Raw genomic sequence first — 21,961 nt, 5'->3', positions numbered from 1 at the left:
TTTATAACCTAATCACACCTTCATTTTATTCTCTAGCAATAATAGCCACACACCTGCAACCCTGACTAAAACCTGCCCTATCAATGGTCCTCATTGAGAAGTTATCAACATAAAAAAGGAACAGCTGTTAAGGGCTAAAACACACCAGATGGTTATTTTGCCAGACCTCCGCACTCATTAGTTAATAACACGAGGTGGAGGGATTAAAAAAGAGGAATTGGTATACTTAGATCAAATTTGGTTTGATTTTTCTATCTTAACTTTAAAGTCTTAAATTTAACATAATGGAATGCTTATGTTTTATTGATTATGCAGGGTTATACTGTGCTATGTTGTAAGAGGAGTACATAAATAGTATGTCTGGTTAAGAGCTGGCTAGCATTCATACCTTCCTTTTCATACAGATTCATTACTTAAATTAAACCCAAATATATTTAGCAAATGCATAGTAGTGTAAAAATGAGGGCCAGGTTGTTTCCTAATAAATTTCATTTGTTTTCAGTAAAACTACAAAGGAATTTACCAAGCTTATTTTGAATTTTAGCTATTGACTAAGCTTTTGTTTATCTCAGTATGCCTTAAAAGCTTCATCCCCAGCATGCTTTAGAATAAGGTAGCTCTGCAAAACGAGATTTGTATTTAATTCAGGTGCATGTCCCACTTTAGGATCAGAACCTGCTTGGATTCTTATCATGAAAGTAATTTCTCTTTTTTTTTTTTTTAGCGAGGTGTCTGAGTGAATGGACCAACTGTACTTGGATGACTTTGTTTTTCTGGCAAAAGTATGAAGTACCTGTATAGGATCTAAAATATCTAGGTAGATCCGGCGTGTATTATTACTTAAGCAGCCCAATCTGTTAGGATATGGATGAAGTTGTTGGGGGAAGCATTTGTTTGCTGCTTCCTCTGGCACCTCTACTGAGCTGTGAGTAGGTAACACAAAGTTTATTCTTTATAGGTGATAGGAAGAGGATGTTTTTACTGGGATGGAAGGAATTTCTATATTTGAAGCAGAACAAGTACTAGAAACCTCATTCAATAAAGCAAAGCAAGGAAGGGGAGTGGAATTCTCTGTGGGTAAGTCTCAGGGCTTGCTGAACAGAGTGATCTCCTCACTAGAAGATCGTTACTGAGGAGCATGAAGTTGTGTTACTATTGATGGGATTGGACAGTGAGATGGGAAGGACACTAGCAAAAATCCCAATACTGGCAAAAGAAAACAGAAGCTGTTGTCTATTGAGCAGACTTGTTTGCTCTCTTATTTTGCTTTCTGCTCTTAGCTTCCAGACTGTAACTGCTTAATCCTCCTCTGAATCTGCTCATGTCTTGTAAAAATTTAAGTCAGTTGGATCTGGTGGGCTGTGCTGTGAATGGGGAAACACTGTGTTTGAAAACTATACTGGTTTGGTTTGTAAATACTTAGAAAACCAAGTTTTAATGAAATCACTACCTTTGTGTAACTGATATTAAAATAAGCTGAAAAAGAATGTACTACGGTAATTTTTGATTCATTTAAATACTACGTGGGAAAAGACAACTTTGAAAAATATTGCAGTGTTCATTGCTGGCTCCCCAGTCACAGCACTTGCTACATGGTCTGAGTCTGGCTGGCTGTGACCTGTAGGCAGGTAGCTGCCAAAAATACTTTTGGCAATTCTCCCAAAGGTGACGATTGGGTAGAGAGGAGAAGAAAACAATAAAATAGTGGAAAGAGGTGGTCACCTTTATGATTTTGTCCTCATCCAGTGTCTGCTATTTCCAAGACAGTCCTAGTGCCATCCACTTACATGACAGATTAGAATGACATTCCTGACATGCTTCAGAAAATGAATTTTTACAAGTCTGATAGGATGGCTGAGATGGAGTGGTATTTCAGTGCAGACTCATTGACAGTTCTGTCTTCCTGCAGTGGGTTAGACTGCATCCTTCTGAAGACACCTCATTCTGTAAAGAGTTTTAATCACTTCTCTCTGGGAGACTGTAAGACAATGTCCAAGGTAGTAGCCTGAGACTTCATTAATATGGTGAATATCATGGAAATAGATTATATTATTATATTTGAAATGATTCATCTGTTTGGAATGTGAAAGCAAGTATCACTGATCATTCTTAATTGTCTGCTAAGGCAGAAAATCTGAGTGGGATTTGATCTACTGAACAAAGGCATTTGAAGGTCCCGTGGGTAGAAGGTAAATTTTTAAATGCTTGCTCAGAAGATGTGAAATAATGAAGTATCTATTTCTTTTCATCTTTAAATTTATATCTTCCTACAGGGCATGTTTATCCCTTGCCATGGATCTTGTTAGCTGAGGTTTGCAAGTTTTATACTTTCTGGTGGAAATTTCACTTACAGATAGTCATTTATCCCTGAATCATGACGAACTCTTCCTGATTATAAACATCTGTATAAAAATCGGCTAGCGCTGATAAACACTGCCAATTACAGACTGGGTCAGTGTTGACAGCTGAGGTTCAGCAATTAAAAACTAGTATTCTAAAAAAGCACCTAATTTGAGCTGACAAGGAGGGATTTGTTGGTTTTTTAAAAACTGACTGGAAGAACCTCACTGACTTTAATCTCCTATGTCCTACATCGCTTATAAAATGTTTAAGCTATGTTGTAAGGATAGCTGGGTTTTCATACCTGTTGTACTTTTTCAAAAATGTTTGGATAATTCCCTGGAGACAATGAACTGGTGAGAGTGCTGTAGCAGTCATTCCCACAGCAGTTCTCTGCACTGTGTCACCTGCATCTGTTCTGAATAGGATTTCATGACATGGTACCTGAACTAACCAGTGTTTACTTTCTCTTATTAGTTTAAAAACAACTCTCAAGGTGCTGCTGCATGTAGTGCTGCATTTCAGCAATATTGTCTTCTCTGTGTTTGGAACAGAACACTGAACAAAGGCAAATGCTTTGCAGAATTGTATGGACTGTATTCTGCAAATCAGATCTTAGGGAGAAATGGGGATAAGTGAAGCAAGATCATCAAATTCCTGACACTTTTTGTCTTCTCCCTTGCTCTACATTTGCCTTTTAGCACTTTGTAGGTTTAATCATGTATGGAGTGTACTATCCTAGATAGTAGTGCAATTTGATGTGATATGTTAATAATTCACATTGATATATGCTTACTTTGTGGGTTTGGCTGTTGCTTTGACACCGCTGCATCAGCCTCACAACACATGAAACACAAACGATTTATTTTAATTTATAGAAGTTGAATGATATTTCCCAAAAGTATTCCCAGCATGTTAATTTTCTTCTCCCTGGGAGCATTTAAAGCACTGCTTTGCCCAATGAATGCTGTGTGACAAGACCCTTAACTATGCAGGTAACAAATACTTCAAAAAAACCTGGAAACAAAGTAACAGGAACTGCAGCTCAAAACGTGATTACAGGAGTCGGCTTTGTATCACAGTAAGACGCAGAAAGTGAAGTTGATGACTACTGCTTTAATAGGCCAGATTTGGCTCTCAGATAGCACTGTAAATTTGGAATAATCCTACGAACTTCAACAGATTTGCTTTAGGTTTTCATCCAGGTAAATGACCTCAAAGTGTCATTTCCCTATGCTCTTTGTTTAATCCATTGTATCATTTTCCCAGATATTTATAACTTTGTTCATCTGAGACTCTATGGCAGAGTACCCATAAAAGTTGTAAAGGCTGGTCTTTGGTACATACAGGAAATGACTGTGAAAAAATTCATGCATCCCAGAAAGCTGCACCATTCCAGCTTGCTTTCTCACCCATTAGATTGGTTTCACTTGCTAGAGAAATCTCACACCTCATTAACTCAGCCTTCAGCTAGTGTCCAACTGAGGGACTATTGCAGAATGATCCCTGACTGGGAACATACTACATCATCAGCTGATGGAGCTGGCAACTACCTATTTCTCTCCCTGAAAATTAATTTCTAAATTCTTTCATTACATTTGAGTCAATTATTTCTGACATTCAGCCAGTGCAATGCTCCCTCTACCCCTGCTGTGGCTCTCCTGGCCTCTGCCAGCCAGTGGATAAGCAGCTTCCTCTGCCTTGCTCTCCCTTTTGGCAAGTCAGCTTCTCACCTGAAGCAAACACGTCCCTCTAGCTGCTTTGCTCCTGCCTGGCCTTACTGTTCATTGGATCGCTCAGGGACATCTGCTTTCTCCTCGGATCTTTTAAGTTTTTTCTTTACCCATATTCCCTTATTAAATAGCTCCTCAAAATAATTTCTGTCTGGTCAGGCCTTAATTTTTGATGGCCAGCTTGCTGCTATGCTTTCAGAGATCACATCTGGATTTGGATGTGGGGGGCTGCTCTGCTGAAGGGGAGGTGTCCTGTGAAGCACTCATTCTGAGCAGGAAAAGAAGGCCTCGGTCACAAGGCTTCTCTACATAGAACTTTAATGCATTATTCTGAAGGGTTCAAGTGTACATCGGTTCTTTGTCTCATCCCGCGACCTTTGGCCATATAGAGAGAATAGCAAAAAAATTATGGACCCCTCTGATGTGGAAAAGGAGTCTCTTTTCATCATGTGTAAAATTAGCAGAAGGAAATGCTCAGTGTGCTTTTCACAACCAAAGATTTAAATAGATTGCCAAGGGAAAATGACTGGCTTGTTCAGTATATTTTTGTAGTCCCCAGGATGTTGATATTCAGTATCAGCACTAAATTTGTGGTTATTAGAACCAACTAGGATGAAAAGAATAGAAACAAAACAGTGTATTAAGTCTGAATTTCACCTTTTTATTTTCCTTCATGAGATGCCCTCTTTGCATATGCCAGGAAATTACCTGTTCTCCTCTAGGAGGTCCTCTAATGTTTGCCTAAAGCAATAGTACATAATAAAATGCTACGTATATTTAGCCATAAATTAGGGATCTAATTTCTGTTATATAAAATATGTTAAATCACATGATTTATAGTAGTTTGAACAGAATCTATGGCAGTAATTTTCAACTGCAGTTATGGTGTGGCTGTGCTGCCATCATATGATTGAATCCATAGAATCTGAGTGGCACTTGGATGTGTATTGAAAGGTTTGGATGCTCCCCACACTGTCAATCCCTTCCTTGAGCTGTGGAAGAAACTGAAGGTGGAAAAGATGCATCCACAGCCTTATCTGCTTACTGAATTGATTTTGTTGAAGTAAGGTTCTAACAGTTGTTTGAGTCCCTGAGAAAATAATGTATTTCTGATTTAGTAGTGGTTTATTTCAGCATAATTTGAATTTTTAAACCATCTTCAGTGGTGGCTTTGTGCAAACTGAGTTGGCTCTACATTACAGCTGGCTAGGAGTATGTACATGTTATTAATTACTGTGCCTCAGCTGAAACCTAAGAACTTCTTGAACTGCTCTAACACAGTTGCAAGCTGTTATGTATTCATACCCTTCATGATTTAAGCTAATCCAAAGCAGATCTGACTAAAATGAATTTCAGCACAATTGCTTGCATGAATAAAATTGGCTCAAAGTTATGCTTGAAATGCAAAACCTGAGGTGATGACTGAGGAGTTAGATCCCCTAGCTATGTGCCTGATCTCTCTGTGAGAGATTATACCCTCACAGCAGAATTGCATAAATTTGTACTTTTATGAGCTTTCCAGTCTCAGATCATTCACCAGGTACCAGTTGGAGATCCTTAACAAAATACCTTCCTATGTATTTCCTGATTGTGTCCGGTGTCCTACTCTATTGCAACCTTCTGCCAGTAGATGTCAGCTCAGAACTAGTGAAAGTTTATTCTGCTTATTTTGGTAATAAGAATTAGTGGTTCTGTGACTTTGGCCTTGACTTTTAATATCAGATTTCTTGCTGAGAACATCAGAAAGCGTGATGTCAGTATTCACACATTCAGTGTGACCAGTGTGACATTTGCACACTTGGTGACATTTGTAAAGAGAGAATTCTGCTTAAATACAGTGTGATTGAAAAAGGAAAGACGGTCTGTTAGTTATTAACCTTTAAGGAAAGATTTTTCACGATCAGATTCTGATTCAAAGTTGCCATACTGAGAAGCCAGGGCAAAGGAACCACTGTGTTGCAGAGGGTGGTAGTAATTTGCAGCAACCTCTACGCTGCCAGAAACAGAACTACCAGGGCATTCAGAGGAGTCTCTGCCCCAGTGAACTGGTTATCCCTGTGAGACAATGTGAGGGAGGGATATGCTTGCTGTTGGGATTTTTTTTACTTTTTCTTTTTTTTTTTCTTAGAGTTATAGGACTATTTTTAGTTTGTATATGTTGGTGGAACAGCATCTTCAGGGGCAAAACTTTGACCATTGGTCTTTATGGTAACATGGCAGTGTTCCTACACACTGGAACTATCACATTTGGGATGGGCTGAAACCATGTTGTTGTACACATCTAGGACAACCAACAGTGGGGAATCCAGGGAATACACCATGGGGCTGAATAAGAAGCTTCCCCAGCTGTCAGGACCCTGAGTGCACCAGCAGGCTGGGCAGTTCTTTCTCCTCTCCTGGGAGTGATTTGGGTCCTGCCCTGACACAGGGCAGATGTGTAGCCTTGGATGAGACTGCTGGGGAAAGAGCAGTGTGAAACGGGGCTGTGAGGACCATCCTTAGGATCCCCCTCTTTTGTCTCAGGTCCATGCCCTTCCCTGAGCTATGTAGTACTTATGCCCTTGCCTGACCATACCCCTGCTAGCTGGCTTCCTGGCTTGACCCAGGACCTGCTTGATCACCGCAAACTTGTCTGACAATCACTGGACTATCAGCTGACCCTGGCTGCTGCTGTCAGACCTGCTCTGCTCTCCTTGCCTGGGGGCTTTGGGGTGGGGACTGTGTGGGTGAGGCTACGTTGGCTCCGTGCTTACCCTGCCTGGTGGAGCAGCCAGCTCCTGCTCCCTGACACTAACCTGCTGGTGGGTGGCTATCACAGGCTGATTTATCTTCTGTAGATTACAAATATAAGTTTAAAAATACAAGTATAAATTACAATTAAACTTATCTTGGCAGTTCAGTTCTTTGTACTAGGACCATGGAGTCTGTTAAGTGATTAAAGATGTGTGTCCTCAAAATTCATGAAGGTAAAAGTTTCTAAATTATTTTCAGAAATTACGCTTTTTGAACTGATACATACTGTGTAGATGGCATACCTGCTCCCACTTGGTATCTAAAAATAAAAAATGGAGACATCAATTCCAAGAAAATGTTATTCCTTATTTTTGCAGTCTGCGGCCTAGCTCAATGAACAGTTGTGGATGCCAATACAATAAATTCAGAAAAGTCAAGTTGCACACTTCCAGAGTCTTTAGGAGATTAACTGCCTGTTGGTTTAAAAACCTTGCTGCTTACATGTCATTACTTTTTTTGGGAGGGAGATTCCTCACTCTTGCCATTTTTCAACAAATGGAACTACTTTAACATCAAAGGGCCAGGCACAGTGGAACTGGCTGTAAATGTTTGACAATGGCAAGAGGGTGATTTTGTTGAACTGAGTGAAGGTTGATACTGGTGACAAAAATCCAGGGCCCCCAATTAGATTGACCTAACCAATTCTGCACTGTCAACCCAGAGATATTTGCATACGGGGTGTTTTCAGGAGCCTGCTTGTTTAGGGAGCTGATATGGGCAACCAGAAAATCCCGTTGTTCCTGGGGCTGGCTCTAGAAAGGTGGGAATTAAGATATACCCTGCATACCTACATTGAAGTGACATAGGAAGAGAGTTTTTCAGTGGAGCTATAATGGTTTGAACAATTTTAATAAATTTGAAATTAGATTTTACCATACAACCATCAGTTAATTTGTCACAGGCTTTATGGGTTTATAGGTTTAGTGAGATTTTTTTTAGTGAGATTTTTAAGTGTTAAGTGACCATATGTTTTACAGGCTTAATATGGCTTTAGCTTTTAGGTGATTGTGACATTTTGCAAGTTTTTTAAAGATTAGTAATCTGTTCCTTGGCTCTTCTGCATGTGCAGAACCCATACAGCAATGTATTTTAAATACAAACCAAGTCATAAACTATTCAGTTAAAGCCAAACCATTTTAACCCTAACTGCTTGTTCATATACAGAGAAAATAATTCACATGCAATGTCAGTTAAAAAGATCTGTACGTATATGTGCTCAAAACATCTAAAATAGCTATAGTGAAATTATGTGAGCCACTAATAATTGGATTAATGAAGGTCAGTCCCATTGATAGTGGCTCTCTGAAGAACTCTTCCACTTCTTTGCCATTCCCAGACATAAGCAGTTCCTGTAACTGCTTGTGTGAGGTGGCTTGAAGCTGAGAGTGTGGATGCTGGTGCTTGAGAGCAGTGCCACTGATATTGAAGCGAGTAAAGAAGTTGCTATGAAACTATGTACACAAGCTCTTGGCCCAAGACTGGTGACTGACTCCTCTCCTAAGCCTCTATCCTTCTGCAAGAAACTTGCCCTGCTGTTTCTACATATGCATTCTGCATCCACTTTTGTGGAAAACTCATCTAAGACCTGCTTGACTTTCCTCCATTGCTAAACACTCCTCCCTCTGTGCATGTCAGCAGCAGCTTTTGCTATTAGTGTCTATGAGCACATCATGTTAAGGACAGTTTAATAATATTAGACCTTGGCCAGGGAGATCCTCTATTACCAGTGCTGATTCTAACTTTGTTTCAGGCCAGAGAAGTCCTGGAGAGTACAACAGTTGCTAAAATACCATAATGGAAAAAAGAACTAATATTTGAGGCCAGTGGGAATATTCCACCTCTCTATGCCAAGGAGCCTGTGAAGGGAGCAGTGTATCAGCAAATGGAGAGGCTTAGTAAGTGACCAGCCCAGTCCTCGGGAGTTTGCCCAGTCCAGAAATCCCACAGACTTGCTCTAATAGGTAATGCTGGCCACCATTATTTACTAGGGAGGAGGAAGGATAATGCAATGCTGCACTGGGATGCAGATGCTTGCTGTCAGAAGAATGACTTTTCCTCCTTCATCCTCTTATCTCAGCTATGTTTTGCAAATAACAGAGGAAGGATAAGCAGTGGACGTGCAGCTCTGTTCTTGCAGTAGGAACAGTCCTTTGCTTGTGGGAAATGTTTATCACTATATCAGTGTGGCAATATGTGACTTTTGCAGGAGTTGAGGTTTTGTGATAACTGTAGCAAAGGGAATGGGGAACCTCACACTGGAGGAGGTGAGAAGTCCTTGCTGCATCCCACTCTTGCAGTGAGGACTGTCAGACTTCCTGCATGTCCCTGGCCACTGCCTGAAGCTGAGCAATTCCTACTCCCCTAAAGGGAAGCTTTGAAGGTGGCAAAGGAGAACAGACTGCTTGGCTTGAGACTTCAGCCTGAGTGCTGATACTTCTGACCCATCTCCAAGAGCTGAAATGCCTTTAGCTGGAATGGGCAGGGGAGGGTATGGAGAGGCAGGTTTCCGGGAGCGAGAGAAGGAGTGGCTACATTCAGGACTCTGGTACTCATGGAGAACAAATAATGATGAAAGAGAAGAAAAGAGGATTTTGGCACAACCTTTTTTTTAACAAATGTAAAACTGAAGAATTTTCCAGTGATATATTAATACTTAAATAAATGTGGAGGACTAATCCCTCTAGCATGGAATTGCACTGTGCATATCTGGTTTTCTTCATGGGAGGGTCAAAATATGTTAAAATAATCTTTAAAAAAATAAAATATTGAGGCTTTGTGGGGGAGAAAAAAGCTGAAGGCAAGTTGTAGATGGGAAAACTGTTTTTTTGAGATAGATGGCTGGCTGGAGTCTGTTTTAGCTTAAACAAGGGTAATACAACTTGTGCAAGACTGACAGCAGAGCCTGTTTATCTAACTTTTGTTTATTATTATCTAGTTTCTGAATTTCTAAACCTCTGTTTCAACATATTTAGAATTCCCATTTCATTTTCACAAGACACTATGTTTTGCATTATGCATTTGGCTGTATTGCATGTGCAAGGGTTACAAAAAAAGCATGTGTGCATTAGTGCTGTACCTTTATATTTATCTACATGCCAAGATTAATCCAAGATGCGGTAATGTTTTGCCTTAGAGCAATTGTACCAATGAACCTTAACTCTGATCTTAAGAGACTTACTCTCTGTTCCTGTGACAGTTTGTTTATTCTTCACTTCAGGGCCTCTTTTGAGCTAAAACAGCCATTAAGAACAAATTGTTCTGGACAGCTTTTCTGCCTTTGAGTAACAAAAACTGTGCAACTTATTTTCATTTCTTCCTATACCTTTTCCAGGTGATTGCTACAAACATAAATCCACTGTGGTATCCATCCAGCACTGGAATGTTCTAAATGCAGAGAAATTACTTGACTCATTAACAGTGTGATCTTCTAGCATTCTCTACTTGTAAGAATTGCTGCATGCAGGGGAGAAATCCCACTGTACTTTGTGTACATAATATTATGAATACAACGTGTATGATGTCTATATTGGAGGAAAAATACATCCAAGTACTTTGTGTATTTTCAGTTATTTCTATAGGTTCTTGTGCTGCAGATAAAATTACAGCCGTATTGTAAAATAATGTTGTATTGAGGGTTTAGTCCTAAAATAGATCTAAGCCCCTGTAATTCAGTGGAAGGTATGAGTGCTCTGTATTTATTCAAATACTTAATTTATCCAATTAATCAACTTAATAATTAAAATCAATATTCTCAAAAAATGACTGAGAATATATTCCTATATTAAGCAGAAAACTTTTTTTTATTTCATTACAAAAAATATATTATCTGTGAAAAGGTAGAAGAAAAGAAATGAAAAGCACTGTTTTCCTGTAGAACAGTGGAGATATCAAGGGAAAACTGGAGCTTTTGTTAAAGTTAATAAGAGCTGGATCAAACCTAGGATTTCTTACAGCTCTCATGAGGCACTACAGCTCTTGACTTCACTAATCAAAAATTAAAAATGAATAATTATGAACTATATCTTTCTCTTCACTAAAGAAGAAATAACCTCCAAGTAGATTTAATGTAGTAAAACTTGCTTTATGAAACCTTTTTTAATTAACCAAATACCTTACACTATTTCAGGTCCTGCTGTTCTGTTTCTTCTTATAGGAGGACTACTGAAATGGAAACAAAGGTCAGTTTAGTCATATAAAACTGTTTATTTTAGAATTACATGTTAAAAGAAAAGAAGTTAATCAGAAATGAAAGTATCAGTCTCTATCAAGCTAAAATGTCAGGCTGACAATGCAGATAGGTTTATAGTAGAATGATAAATTAATTACTGGTCTTTTAAAACATATTTTTTTTGCAACATAATTTACAAATTGTTGGAAAGGAGATATCATTTCTTTGTTTGTTTGCATTTTCACAGAGATTTTTCTGTGGCTGCCACAGAACAGAGACAGCAGTTACTTCAGTAGAATGGCAAGTACTCTTCCTTTCTATTTGCATAATCCTAACATAACTGCAATATTGCACTGCTTAGAATGAAGAAAAATAAATACACATGTACAGATCCATATGTATAATGTTTATGTGATTACTGATATTTTTAATGGAAGTATTTGTATTGCTAACTGTAATTGAGGATTCTATCTTGTTCCCTCTTTCTCTCTATTAAAGTTATGATCTAGTAAAATATGAACAAGTGAAAAATCTGATTTACTGTTTCATATTGCATCTCATTAATTTTAAAGCTGCATAATTGTAAACTACAATAATAATTCTGAACAAATATATTTATAGGCAGTTGAATAGATAGATTGAGGAGCTGAAGTGGAATCTTACAGGATACTTAAGATATTCTATGAACACTTTGTAGTACATGCATTAATGGTAAATTTTGAGAAGTGTGAAGTGTTGATAGATGGGATGAACAGAGCTGGGAATGAGCTTCATTACAGCTGCAGCAGTTTGTAAATATAAGGATTATGACAGCTTGTTCTCGCAGAATAAGCACCTGCTCATCGGCCATGCTACCAATAAAAATGAAACACTGAGAGGAATTTCAGACTGGTTTTTCTGTGCAAAATCTGCTTCTGTTCAGGTATTATTGTCCTGTAGTGAGGATCTAAGGACCAAAGCATGTTTTACAACCTGAATCAATCTTGTCTTGTCTGTATGACTTTGCCCAGAACATGTAAATTTCTCAGGTGGTGCTCAGTTAGCTGGAGCTTTCTGCAGAATTACATAGGAACATAAATAATTCCGATAGTTCATGAAATATGAATAAAGGCCTATTCAATACTTTCTTTTTTTTGAGGCTCTTGGGAAACCTAAATTGAATTGTGTTGCTGAAGTTCTTTTAAAGACATATTCCGTAAAACTTTTAACGTGCCATATACTTTTCCATTAATTTGAAATAGTTTTCAATTCTTTCAGTGTTCCCTCATGATGAAAAATTTTGGCAAATTCCAGTTCACATTTGTGCAAGGTTTCCAACAAGGACTATTGGACATGTCCTAAAATGATTAACCTCAATGCTAGAAACATTTCACTTTTCTGCATTGCTACTTCTTGTTAATACAGAGAGAAACTGTCTTCTGTTATTGTTGGGCAGAATGTTTTGCCTCTAAGTAAAATTATAGATATATTGTTATTTGTCTATTTGACATCTATGAGTACAGAAAGCCCAGTGCTGCTGCTTGCAAGGCATCCTCAGTTCCGTGTCCACTCATGCAAGGGGCTTCCCCTGCATCTCATCATTGTGTGCTGGGAATGTAACAGGAGCATAAAAGACAAGAGTATCTGTCACAGATGTTGATAAGACTCCTGCTGCTGAAATGTTTTTCTCTCCCCAAATTACATCAGGCTAAGATTAGTGTGGTCAAAAGAAGTGATAAAAACACACAAAAGCTTTCGAATTGACAGAGGCAAAAAACTCCAATTAAGATAATTATATAACTTAGATAAATAAGCTGTGCCATGACACATCTAATGTTTTAAACAGTAATAGCAAATGTTGATAAGTTAAAGCAGGAATGGCTATTCACCTTATTTTATGAACCACAGTGAGTAAGTTAGTCATGAAACCGAAATGTTTTGCCTGCAAAATTGAAAGGAAGTTTTTTCATGCAATGCATATTCTCCTCGGGGAAATCATTATTTGAGAATACTGTTTGGTATCTAGAGTTTACTGGGATCTAGAAAAAGAACAGACAATGGAAAAAAAATCCAACAAAACAAAGCTAAAACCAAGGCTTACTCAGATTTGATATACTGTTAAGTAAATAATTAAGTATATTACAGAAGAGAGAAATACTACTGACTCACAGGGGCCAGAATTATCTCTACCTGAACCAGGTGTGACCAAACTACCTCTTGCAAAACACCTTGAAGTTTTATGAAGCAGCTGTGGTCAAGGACAAAGCTCTGCCCCAGCTGATCCAGTACAGCAATGGTATGCCTGCACTCCGATGGCAGTAATTCCCCCGTGATGTAGAATGAGGTCCTCGTGGTGCCCTGACACCTACCAATTTTAGGGGGAATCTGCGTGTGTTTCCTAGGCTGTAAGATGTAAGAAAAGTCCAGATCAACCTCCTACATTGCACTAGCTTTTAGAAGCACTAAGGGTTAAAAACTGCTACTTCAATGTTAGGGACATCCATGTAGCTCGTACATCAGGTGCACTGGCTCTGCTGGCTCCCACATAGCCGGTAAGGAGCTGGAGCTCCCTCTCCTCCTGCCAGGAAGCCTGTGTCCCTCCACAGAGGCAGAGCACTGCCAGGTATGCCTCTGACTGCTTAGGACAGGGGAAAGGGAGTGAGTAATAGGCACCTTCTGCTAACCTCCACCATAGGGTCTGTAAGACTCCACGTGTGCTCTTCTTTCCTGATTTGCTCCCCTTCCAGCAAACCTTGGTGCCAGACACAGTTGATGCTTCCATGCACACTCTAGTGTCTTTGCTGGTAAAAAATGCTGATTGGCATTCTAATGAAAATCTAACTGATGCAATCAAATTGTCTCTGATCCTGAAGTACATATGGTGACAGACACTGTAAACAATTTCTTTTCGTCTATAAAGGAAACACATCACCTCCAGTGTGCCCCTACTTTACATCAGACACACCGTTAAGAGTTTTATCTGATAATTAAGAACCAGCATGAAGATCAAATGTTGATTTTAATTTATACAAATAATTTTTACTAAACAGCTGCTTTGAATGAGACTATCTGAAATTGAAACCTCGGAAGTGCTTTGGACTAAATGAGGTATTCAGCATTTGATCTTAATATTTACTGCTGGAATATGATTGATTATATGCTTTGCTATTTACTGTGAAAGCTGGATACACTTAAACATAAATTCTCCTCAGTATATATGAGATGCCCAACTTGGATGCTTTTTCTTTCTCTTTTTGGCAGCGAATTTCATATATTCTAAGTGAAAACTCTCATCTTTTCTCATTACTCTTGCATGTCTGATTTCAAATCTCTCTCCTATAATGCTGGGTGTGGTTTTACTTGCTTTATCACAGGCATTTCCGATAGCTTTGTGTGGTGATTTGGAACCTATACAGGAAAAATGTCCCATCTCTAAAGTAATGGCAAAATTGTAAGAAAACTTGAGCGTGACAGCACAAAATGAGGCCTCTTTTACCCCCTTTGCACCTCCCTGCCCCCAGGGCTGAAGTTGGCTGAGCCACAACTAGTTCAGTCAAGAAGTTTCTTTACAGCCTTATGCAAGGGGCTTTCATTCTGCATATGTTATAAATAATAGCTTTGGACTAATAAGAAGATCTTAGAACATTACTCGGACATCTGTAAGTCATTATTGGAAGTTACATTCCTGTTTGAAGGATCTCTCCAACTCTTCCCTCCTCCCCTTCTCCCAGATCTCTGCTGGAAAAAATGTCATTCCCTGTATGTTTGAAGAAACTGGTTCTGGTATCTCTGACAGTAGCTACGTTGATAATCCTTATGGTAGAAGTCTGATCTTTCTCCTATGTATCAGCAATGGCTTAACTACATGACAATTACTGTGATAACAGAAAAAAAAATTAAATTTTGGTAGAACAAATTGTCTGGTGAACATATGTCTGCCTGCTAAAGTTCACAGGCTCTTTAATCTGAAGTGAATTTCCCAATAAGCAGAGCTATCAGGACCGAGGCCTTGGCTGGGTAAGGCAGTATCCCACAAGGAAGAAAAGGCAGCATCCTACAATATAGTATGCATTTTTGCTTTGCTTATTCTGGCTTGAGTCTTATCTTTGTTTGAGTCTTGGCCTTTGGCTAGTATTTGTTTGCTAGTACCACTAGGAGATCTGAACTCGTGCAAACAGAAACAGTGAGGGGTTCCATTTCTCCAGGCAAATGGCCTCATTACAGCTTTAGGCAACACAACTTAGACACTCAAGCAATTTCATTTATTCTGAGGAGAAAAACTTATTAATTGATTGGCATCAGGTTGAACTGGGGCTTGATGAATATATGCACTATGGATAAAGTTCCCTAAAAATTTCACTGGCACAGGTAGGTAAGATGATACCCTAAATCAGAGCACCACAGTAATCCACTGTCATGCAGAACAAACATAAGTTACTACTAGAGGTAGCAAAGTAAAACCACTTTGTAAAAGTTGAGTTTGTTTGGTTTTGGTTTTGTTTTTGGTTTTTTTTGACAAGTAAAAGAGAGAGAGTGTGCACTGTTATTAGATATTATAATTAAAAATGTTTGTAAAATTTCTCAAATTAGCTGTAAAGTTTTGTGAGTTCTTTTGTCAGATCCATAAATCAGATTCAAGCAATTTTTGGCTATTTTTTTAAATAAATTGGCAAGAAAAATGTTTAATCTGACCAGTTTTAGTGTATGCAGAAGACGTGTAGTAGATAAGCGTGAAAGACTTGCAGACAGTTTGTATGGCCAATTGCTTCTCTTTTCATACATGCTAACTTTAACATTGGTGAGAGCATGTTTCTACAGTGTATAGTTGATCAAAATATAATAAAAAATTATAAATAGTTTTGAAAGTTTTCAAAATAATCCTTATTCTTTTGAACATGTTACAAAGACTAAGAAAACAGATAAAGGAGCAAATTTAAAAAAAGATTGCTCTTATTTACATAGCTAAATTAACAGTGGGCTTGTATAATGCTTTCCTTTCTATTATGTGATAAACCTCATGTGCAATATCTGTATTTGTTGGCAGATGGAAGATGGGAGCAGAGGGAGGTGTTCCTCATTTAAACAGATCTGTTTTCTTTTTTTTAATAATAAGCAAGACATAAGCAATCCTTTTAGTGTGCTTGGCTATATGTATTTTGCTGCTTAAAATTGCCCTGAGCATATTAATAGTATAGCACAGCATTCAGATAATATCATGTGGTGGGTGTGGGAGTGAAGGCCTCGTAGTTGGGTTTGGGAATATATACCATGGGAAATCTCTTATGAAATAACTGTTACTTCACACGGTGTGGTCCATTCCAAATGCTAACCATTTACTTGTCAGATATTTTTCATGAGCCTTGCAGATAAGATATCTCTGTGGGGATTGATTTAGCTATGTTCAGAAAACTAAGCTCTCACCAGAGATGGGGAAACCACTCCACCTTTCTTTCAATTTGGTGGTAGAATATTAACGAGGGGAGTGTTAGTCTCTGGAGCTTCCTCCCACCCTTCAACACATCAGATTCATATTAGCAATATTTATTATCTAGAAGGGTGACTCAGTGTCAGCTGTTTTCATTTTTGCTTATAGCACCCTGGAGCAAAATGTATATATAAGTAACAATTTACATTTTCATTTCTGTATTTTATTGCAGTGGAGCTGGTCACAATACCATAGTAACAGTTGCTTTGCAGATTCACTTTTGACAGCATTTGATTCTTTGCCATAACGGATGTGGTTAAAAGGCTTGCTTGTGGTAAGAACTGGTAAACCTGCAATTCTGAATAATTAAGTGCTATTATTTTATTGAAAGAATCTAAGAAGGAAACATTTGTCTTTATTTAAATAAAGCCAAATATTTACAAAAATGAGTAAAAAGAAATATTCAGTACATTATTTTGCTGTAGGACTTGCTTCATACATAATGTGTATGCATATTAAATTCAACAGCATGTGCAATGTGTAAAGACAATTTTACAACTTCTACAGCTGTTCACCACATGTGTGGCTGCATGGGGAAAACAAGTATGAGCTAAGAGTGGTCCCCAGCTTATGCCCCTCTGAGAGATGTATATGGTTACAGTAAAAAATGTACATATAGGCGTTGTAATAAAATGTTAATGGTTACCAAGGTCTAAGTTTTGAGTAGTACAACAAGCCTGCATTTCAAAAATTACAAGCAGAACAAGAAAATTCAACTTATGCTGCTTAATATGTTAGTTTGGACTCTTTTTTACATACAGAAATTCAACAAATACAAAAAATCAATATGGGCCTTAGTTTTACTGTTTAGGTTAGGAATTACTCTCAAACACTAACTGCATGTCTTGGAATTAGAAAAAACAGCAGCACAGTCATATGCTTTATCTGTCTTTTGCTAACTTTGCCTAACAGGTGTGCAAAGGCTAACTGTGCCTTTCTGTTGAATGGATGGTTTAATTTGTTGCCATCACACTTTTTAGATAAAAGGTAAAAGAAAGTACCTTGCATCTGAGAAATCACTCCAGATTTTGGTTTAAAAAAAAAGTGTTCTCAACCCGTGCTAAATATGTCTGTTTTATCAGGAATGTATGTGGGATATATTATGCAGCTATTAAGAAATTACATTCTTAATCCCTTCTGCTCTAAAGAGAATTTGTTACCGTTTGTATTTCTAACATTGAAACTTGGGACCCAAGGAATTCAGCTGTTTTCTCTTCAGGGATCTGAACTCCATCCCATACAATGAAATAGAACTGTGGTTGAATGTTTTTACCTTGAAGAAGTAAAAACATTTAAGAAATAAAGGACAACACAAGACTATCTCCTCTGGTATATCAGCCTCACACATACATGTATGGCTAGACAAGGTTCCAAGTGTAATGGAAGAGGGATTTGTGTTTAGTTTGAGAGGAGAAAGAGGGCTGGGGAGAAGGATTCTACAGTCCCTTCATGGACAGTCAGTGAAGTTCTCCCTAGCAGAGGGCCAGTGCAAATCCTGGACACAACATGGAGTCAAAATAGGAATGAAGAAGGCCACAGCAGTACATGAAAGTTGTTTCTCTGCATTGGCATGGATTTCAACGCTCAGAAGCAGAGACCTAAAAATGTTTTGTGAACTTGCATTCCCTTTGAGTGTGAACATCCTTAGTATGGTATCAGATGCATCTATTGACAGGCAGCAAATGTCAGTGTTGCCAGTGCCCTGTAGCATTTGCTCTGTAAGTTTCTCTTGCCCATGTGTGTCCCTGAAGAGCAGTGAGAGCAAAATGGTATCGTGGGAGGTATTTGGGATATGCCTATGTCAACTGGATCAGGAGCAGGCTTTGGAAATGAACCTTCTGGTCATTCCCACATTTTTTGGTTCTCAAGTTTGCAGTGTCAGAGTACACAAATGGGATTCCTCCTGAGTGAAGTTAAATTGTGATGCAGGACCTAACATGCTCCAAAAACTAATGGATGTGCAGTCCCCACAGGAACTGGCTGGAAATAACTCCCCATAAAGTCTGTCTAGTGTAGACATCAGACCCTCAACAAATACAGTTTTGTTCTGTATACCTCTTCCTATTGTACCTGGGTAGTTGTTAATAGAGAGATACTATAATTAATATGTCTTGTTTTTTAAAAAACATGATTATGGGAATCTGTTCTTGTATCCCCTATTCCTTCTGGAATTAATTACTGTTCATTAACAAAGTGGTTGGTCTATTTCATGGGAGAAACAGTATGAGACAGATGGAGGCCAGCCAATGTTCTTTAGCACGAGGCCTTTCTCACCCTCATAGTGATAGTTTTGTGGCTCACACATTAGGAGCAGTTTTCAATGTAGTTAACTATTCTGCTTCCGTTGCCTCTTGATATCAAAATATCTTGACATCTAAATATATAGTGATCCAGGCAATATGTGTTTTCTTTATTTGGGAGGTAACAAAGAGCTCTCTGGTTTATAGATTTTCCTATTTCTCTGGTGTACTGGTATGCATCAGTATATTTTCTAGGGCAGGCAAATATTTTCCTTCCATGTTTTAAAAAGAGTATGTCATATAGAAATGATTTGTGGTTTCTTTATTTTCTTTTTTTTTTCCCCCCAAGAGCAATTGAATGAAACAGATGAAGTATCAAAAAGATGATTTAAGTATATAATGTTACTTTCTTTGTACTTTTGGTCTCTTACAACCTGTAGAAGTTGAAATTTTTTAGGTACATTTTGGCTAGTTCAGAAAAGTATGAATTCTTCAACTTTGAGACCTTCTGCAGATCTATACTGCTGTTGGTGGGCACGTACCATGCTAGCATGTAAATACCTCCAAAAAAAAAAAAAAAAGATTTTGGGGCAAATGAAACTTCCAGTCCTTGAGATAAAATTAAACCTTCAGGTAGCAGCAAAATTTGAAAGACCTGAATAGCAAATTTACTGGATATGTATATTTATGATATCTGCTAGCGGCATAACTTGCCTTTGATTGTTTCTTTTTGTCTGTGGTTTTCAACAGTGTGTAATTCTGTTGCCTGTCTGCTAAAATACAGATGGTTCAACAGATGCACAGGTCACATGTGGCAAATGTAAGCAACCTGTTTTGTACAGAAAGTTCTCAGCCCTGTGATACAGTGGGGCTTGGACTGGCCCTGCTTTAAAACAATTTCCACGTGATAACACTGGGGGCACTGGCTCTGACGTACTTAGTTTGCTGATGTCCTTCAGCTCATTATCGCCTTCATATTTGACATTGCCAGTTCTGTGGAACAAATAATTCAGAAATACATAAAATTCTTGTTAAATTGTGCAAGGCAGGGAATGCTGGTGGGTTACAAGAAGCAGCTGTGTTTGGGCCTGTAGTGAGAAATATTAATGAAACTACAGCTAGCTGGATATTCTCTGGACTGCTTGGGAACTGGTATTTCACATTTTTTGTCTTCAGATATGTGCTATGATTGGTGGTGTTGATTAGCTGCTTTCTACTTATCTGTGTGGATTTCTCTGTTGAAAGACTGCCTTTCTCCACAAGTCCTATGCTCACTAGTTCAGTCAAGAGACCCAAGAAGTGGAAAGACTTTTCTCTCAAGGTTTTGTTAAGGAGCAGATGGGAGGTTGGGTTGGTTTTCCTCCTCTCTTTCGTTACTTGAGACCTCTCTTATCTTTTGTGTATATTTGAAGGAAAAAGAAACTTGCATTTGGCTTTTTTAATGTGTAAATGGCAACAAAGACTGAATTTTGATAGCAATTCACACACAGCTACACTAAATAATTGATACTTTATGAATCATGATATGATTTATGATATGAAAGCCTTCCAGGAGCAAATTATGTGTCAAATTTGAGTGTAAATCCTTCATATACGTATGCACTTGCCTTACATCCCCACTCAGTCTCAATGAAGGACAGTTAAGGCTTGTAGGTCACATTCCCTGGCACGTGTTATTGTAATTTCAGGGATGATGAACTAACACGTGGGAAAAACAAACAAATATCCAACATAAGGCACTAATCAGTAGCAGTCTAAAGCAAAATAAGGAATGTAATGTATTAGAGATCACTTGGAGGGATGAAATTGAGATCTCTAGCACTTGCAAAAAGATTCTAATTCCTATATACACAAAGGCAAAATAATATATTCTCTGAAATAGTTAATGCTGCACTGTATACATGAAGGAAAAACTTTTACATTAATTCATAATTCCAGCTAGATCTAAACTGTAAATCACATAGAAAAGTATAAAATTAAGCACTTTTACAGATTTGTTTTGCAGTAGTATTGGTAATTTCTCTTGCAAAAGAAAAATAATGGTGTGTTCTCCTGCTGTGTTCACCAGGATCGGTGCTAAACCTGAGCACAAAGCAGCAGTGCAGAATTCCTTCCTTGAACTTTTGGAGTTCAAACAAGAAATAAATTGGACCCTGGGCAATACATTACTTGGTAATTCCCAAATCCAAAAATTTTGCCACAGATTGGTATTTAAATTCATATAACTAGTAGGTTTAAATTGGTGATTTTTCTTGTGGGGAGGAAATTTGGAAACACTGCATACTGAAGAGAGACTCATTTTATGGCTCTGCTTTAAAATGTGGTTACTTAAATTGGGCTATAAAAATATCATACTGTATCACCTTGTGAACATCTCATAACCTCCTCATCCTCAAACCTCTTTGCAAACAGACTGATAACAAAACAGTAGCTCTATTTAATAAAATAAGATCTTGCAACTTCTGTTTTTTTGGTTGGTTAGTTTTTCTGAGTTTTTTTAGGTTTGATTTTTTTTGTTTACTTGACATGAAATTTTGCTGGGATGTATAGCTAGATTCTGAACATCTAGCTAACCTATTTATCTTGGGACAGAAATGTAGCTTAAGCAGTCATATTTCAGGCATTTTTACTGCGCTGGATGAAATTTACTTTATGAAAGGTAGTGACTATGTATCTAGCTGTTTGATTTTTGGCTCTGCCTAATCTGTGAGGCAGGCTGTACTTCAATCTCCTTCTATTTCTTTATCATGACCCAGTGGATCATGTCCTTGCAATCAAATCAGATTGGGAAGGGAAGAAAAAGAGAAAAACAAATCCACTAAAGATTAAAAGGGCTGAAAGAAAATGTCCAAGACACATAATTTAAACAGTGTGTCAGGCTTCAATGCCCAATTACTTTGTCTTGCCTCCCTTTGTGTTGCATCCCTTTCTTTCACTTACCTTTGCTAATTGAAGTTGTTAGCTCTCTGTGCAGCAGCTTTATCTTGATGATTTTCAGTAAAACTTTTGGCACCCTATGGAAATTATAGAAATAAAAAATAATAAAGTAATTAGGACATTGTAGACATGAGAAGATTTCAGCCTGTGATATTTACATCTTGGCTACAAAGATTTCACCCCTAATACGGTCTTGAAACCACAAGCATGCAGTATAAAGTTCAGAACAGAATACAGCAGTTTGGGACTCAATCCTGCAAACAACATATGCAATTTTAGTCATATA

The 21,961-nt window shown here is 38.0% G+C and overlaps 2 protein-coding genes across 13 annotated transcripts in view; one reads left to right on the top strand and one right to left on the bottom strand.

The window, feature by feature from the left end:
• The window catches only part of TGFBR3 (transforming growth factor beta receptor 3), a 137,839-nt gene that overhangs the window by 2,532 nt on the left and 113,346 nt on the right, over nucleotides 1–21,961 (top strand). The window lies entirely within an intron of this gene.
• Nucleotides 1–21,961, bottom strand: part of BRDT (bromodomain testis associated) — a 50,915-nt gene that overhangs the window by 24,230 nt on the left and 4,724 nt on the right. For 4 of the 12 annotated variants that reach the window (XM_032696103.1, XM_032696092.1, XM_032696094.1 and 1 more), the window contains exons 2-3: nucleotides 21,679–21,752; nucleotides 10,983–11,027 (exon numbers count right to left, since the gene is read on the bottom strand). The gene's annotated coding sequence lies outside the window, so the exon portion shown is untranslated. Of the gene's footprint in view, nucleotides 1–10,977; nucleotides 11,028–21,678; nucleotides 21,753–21,961 lie in introns of all 12 variants that reach the window. The other 8 variants (XM_032696093.1, XM_032696095.1, XM_032696097.1 and 5 more) reach the window with 4 other exon arrangements.

The sequence above is a fragment of the Chiroxiphia lanceolata genome, chromosome 9, assembly GCF_009829145.1.
Source record: "Chiroxiphia lanceolata isolate bChiLan1 chromosome 9, bChiLan1.pri, whole genome shotgun sequence".
NCBI classification, from domain to species: Eukaryota; Metazoa; Chordata; class Aves; order Passeriformes; family Pipridae; genus Chiroxiphia; species Chiroxiphia lanceolata.
The sequence above is the reverse complement of the archived record's forward strand: the minus strand, read 5'-3'. Positions and strand labels throughout refer to the sequence as shown.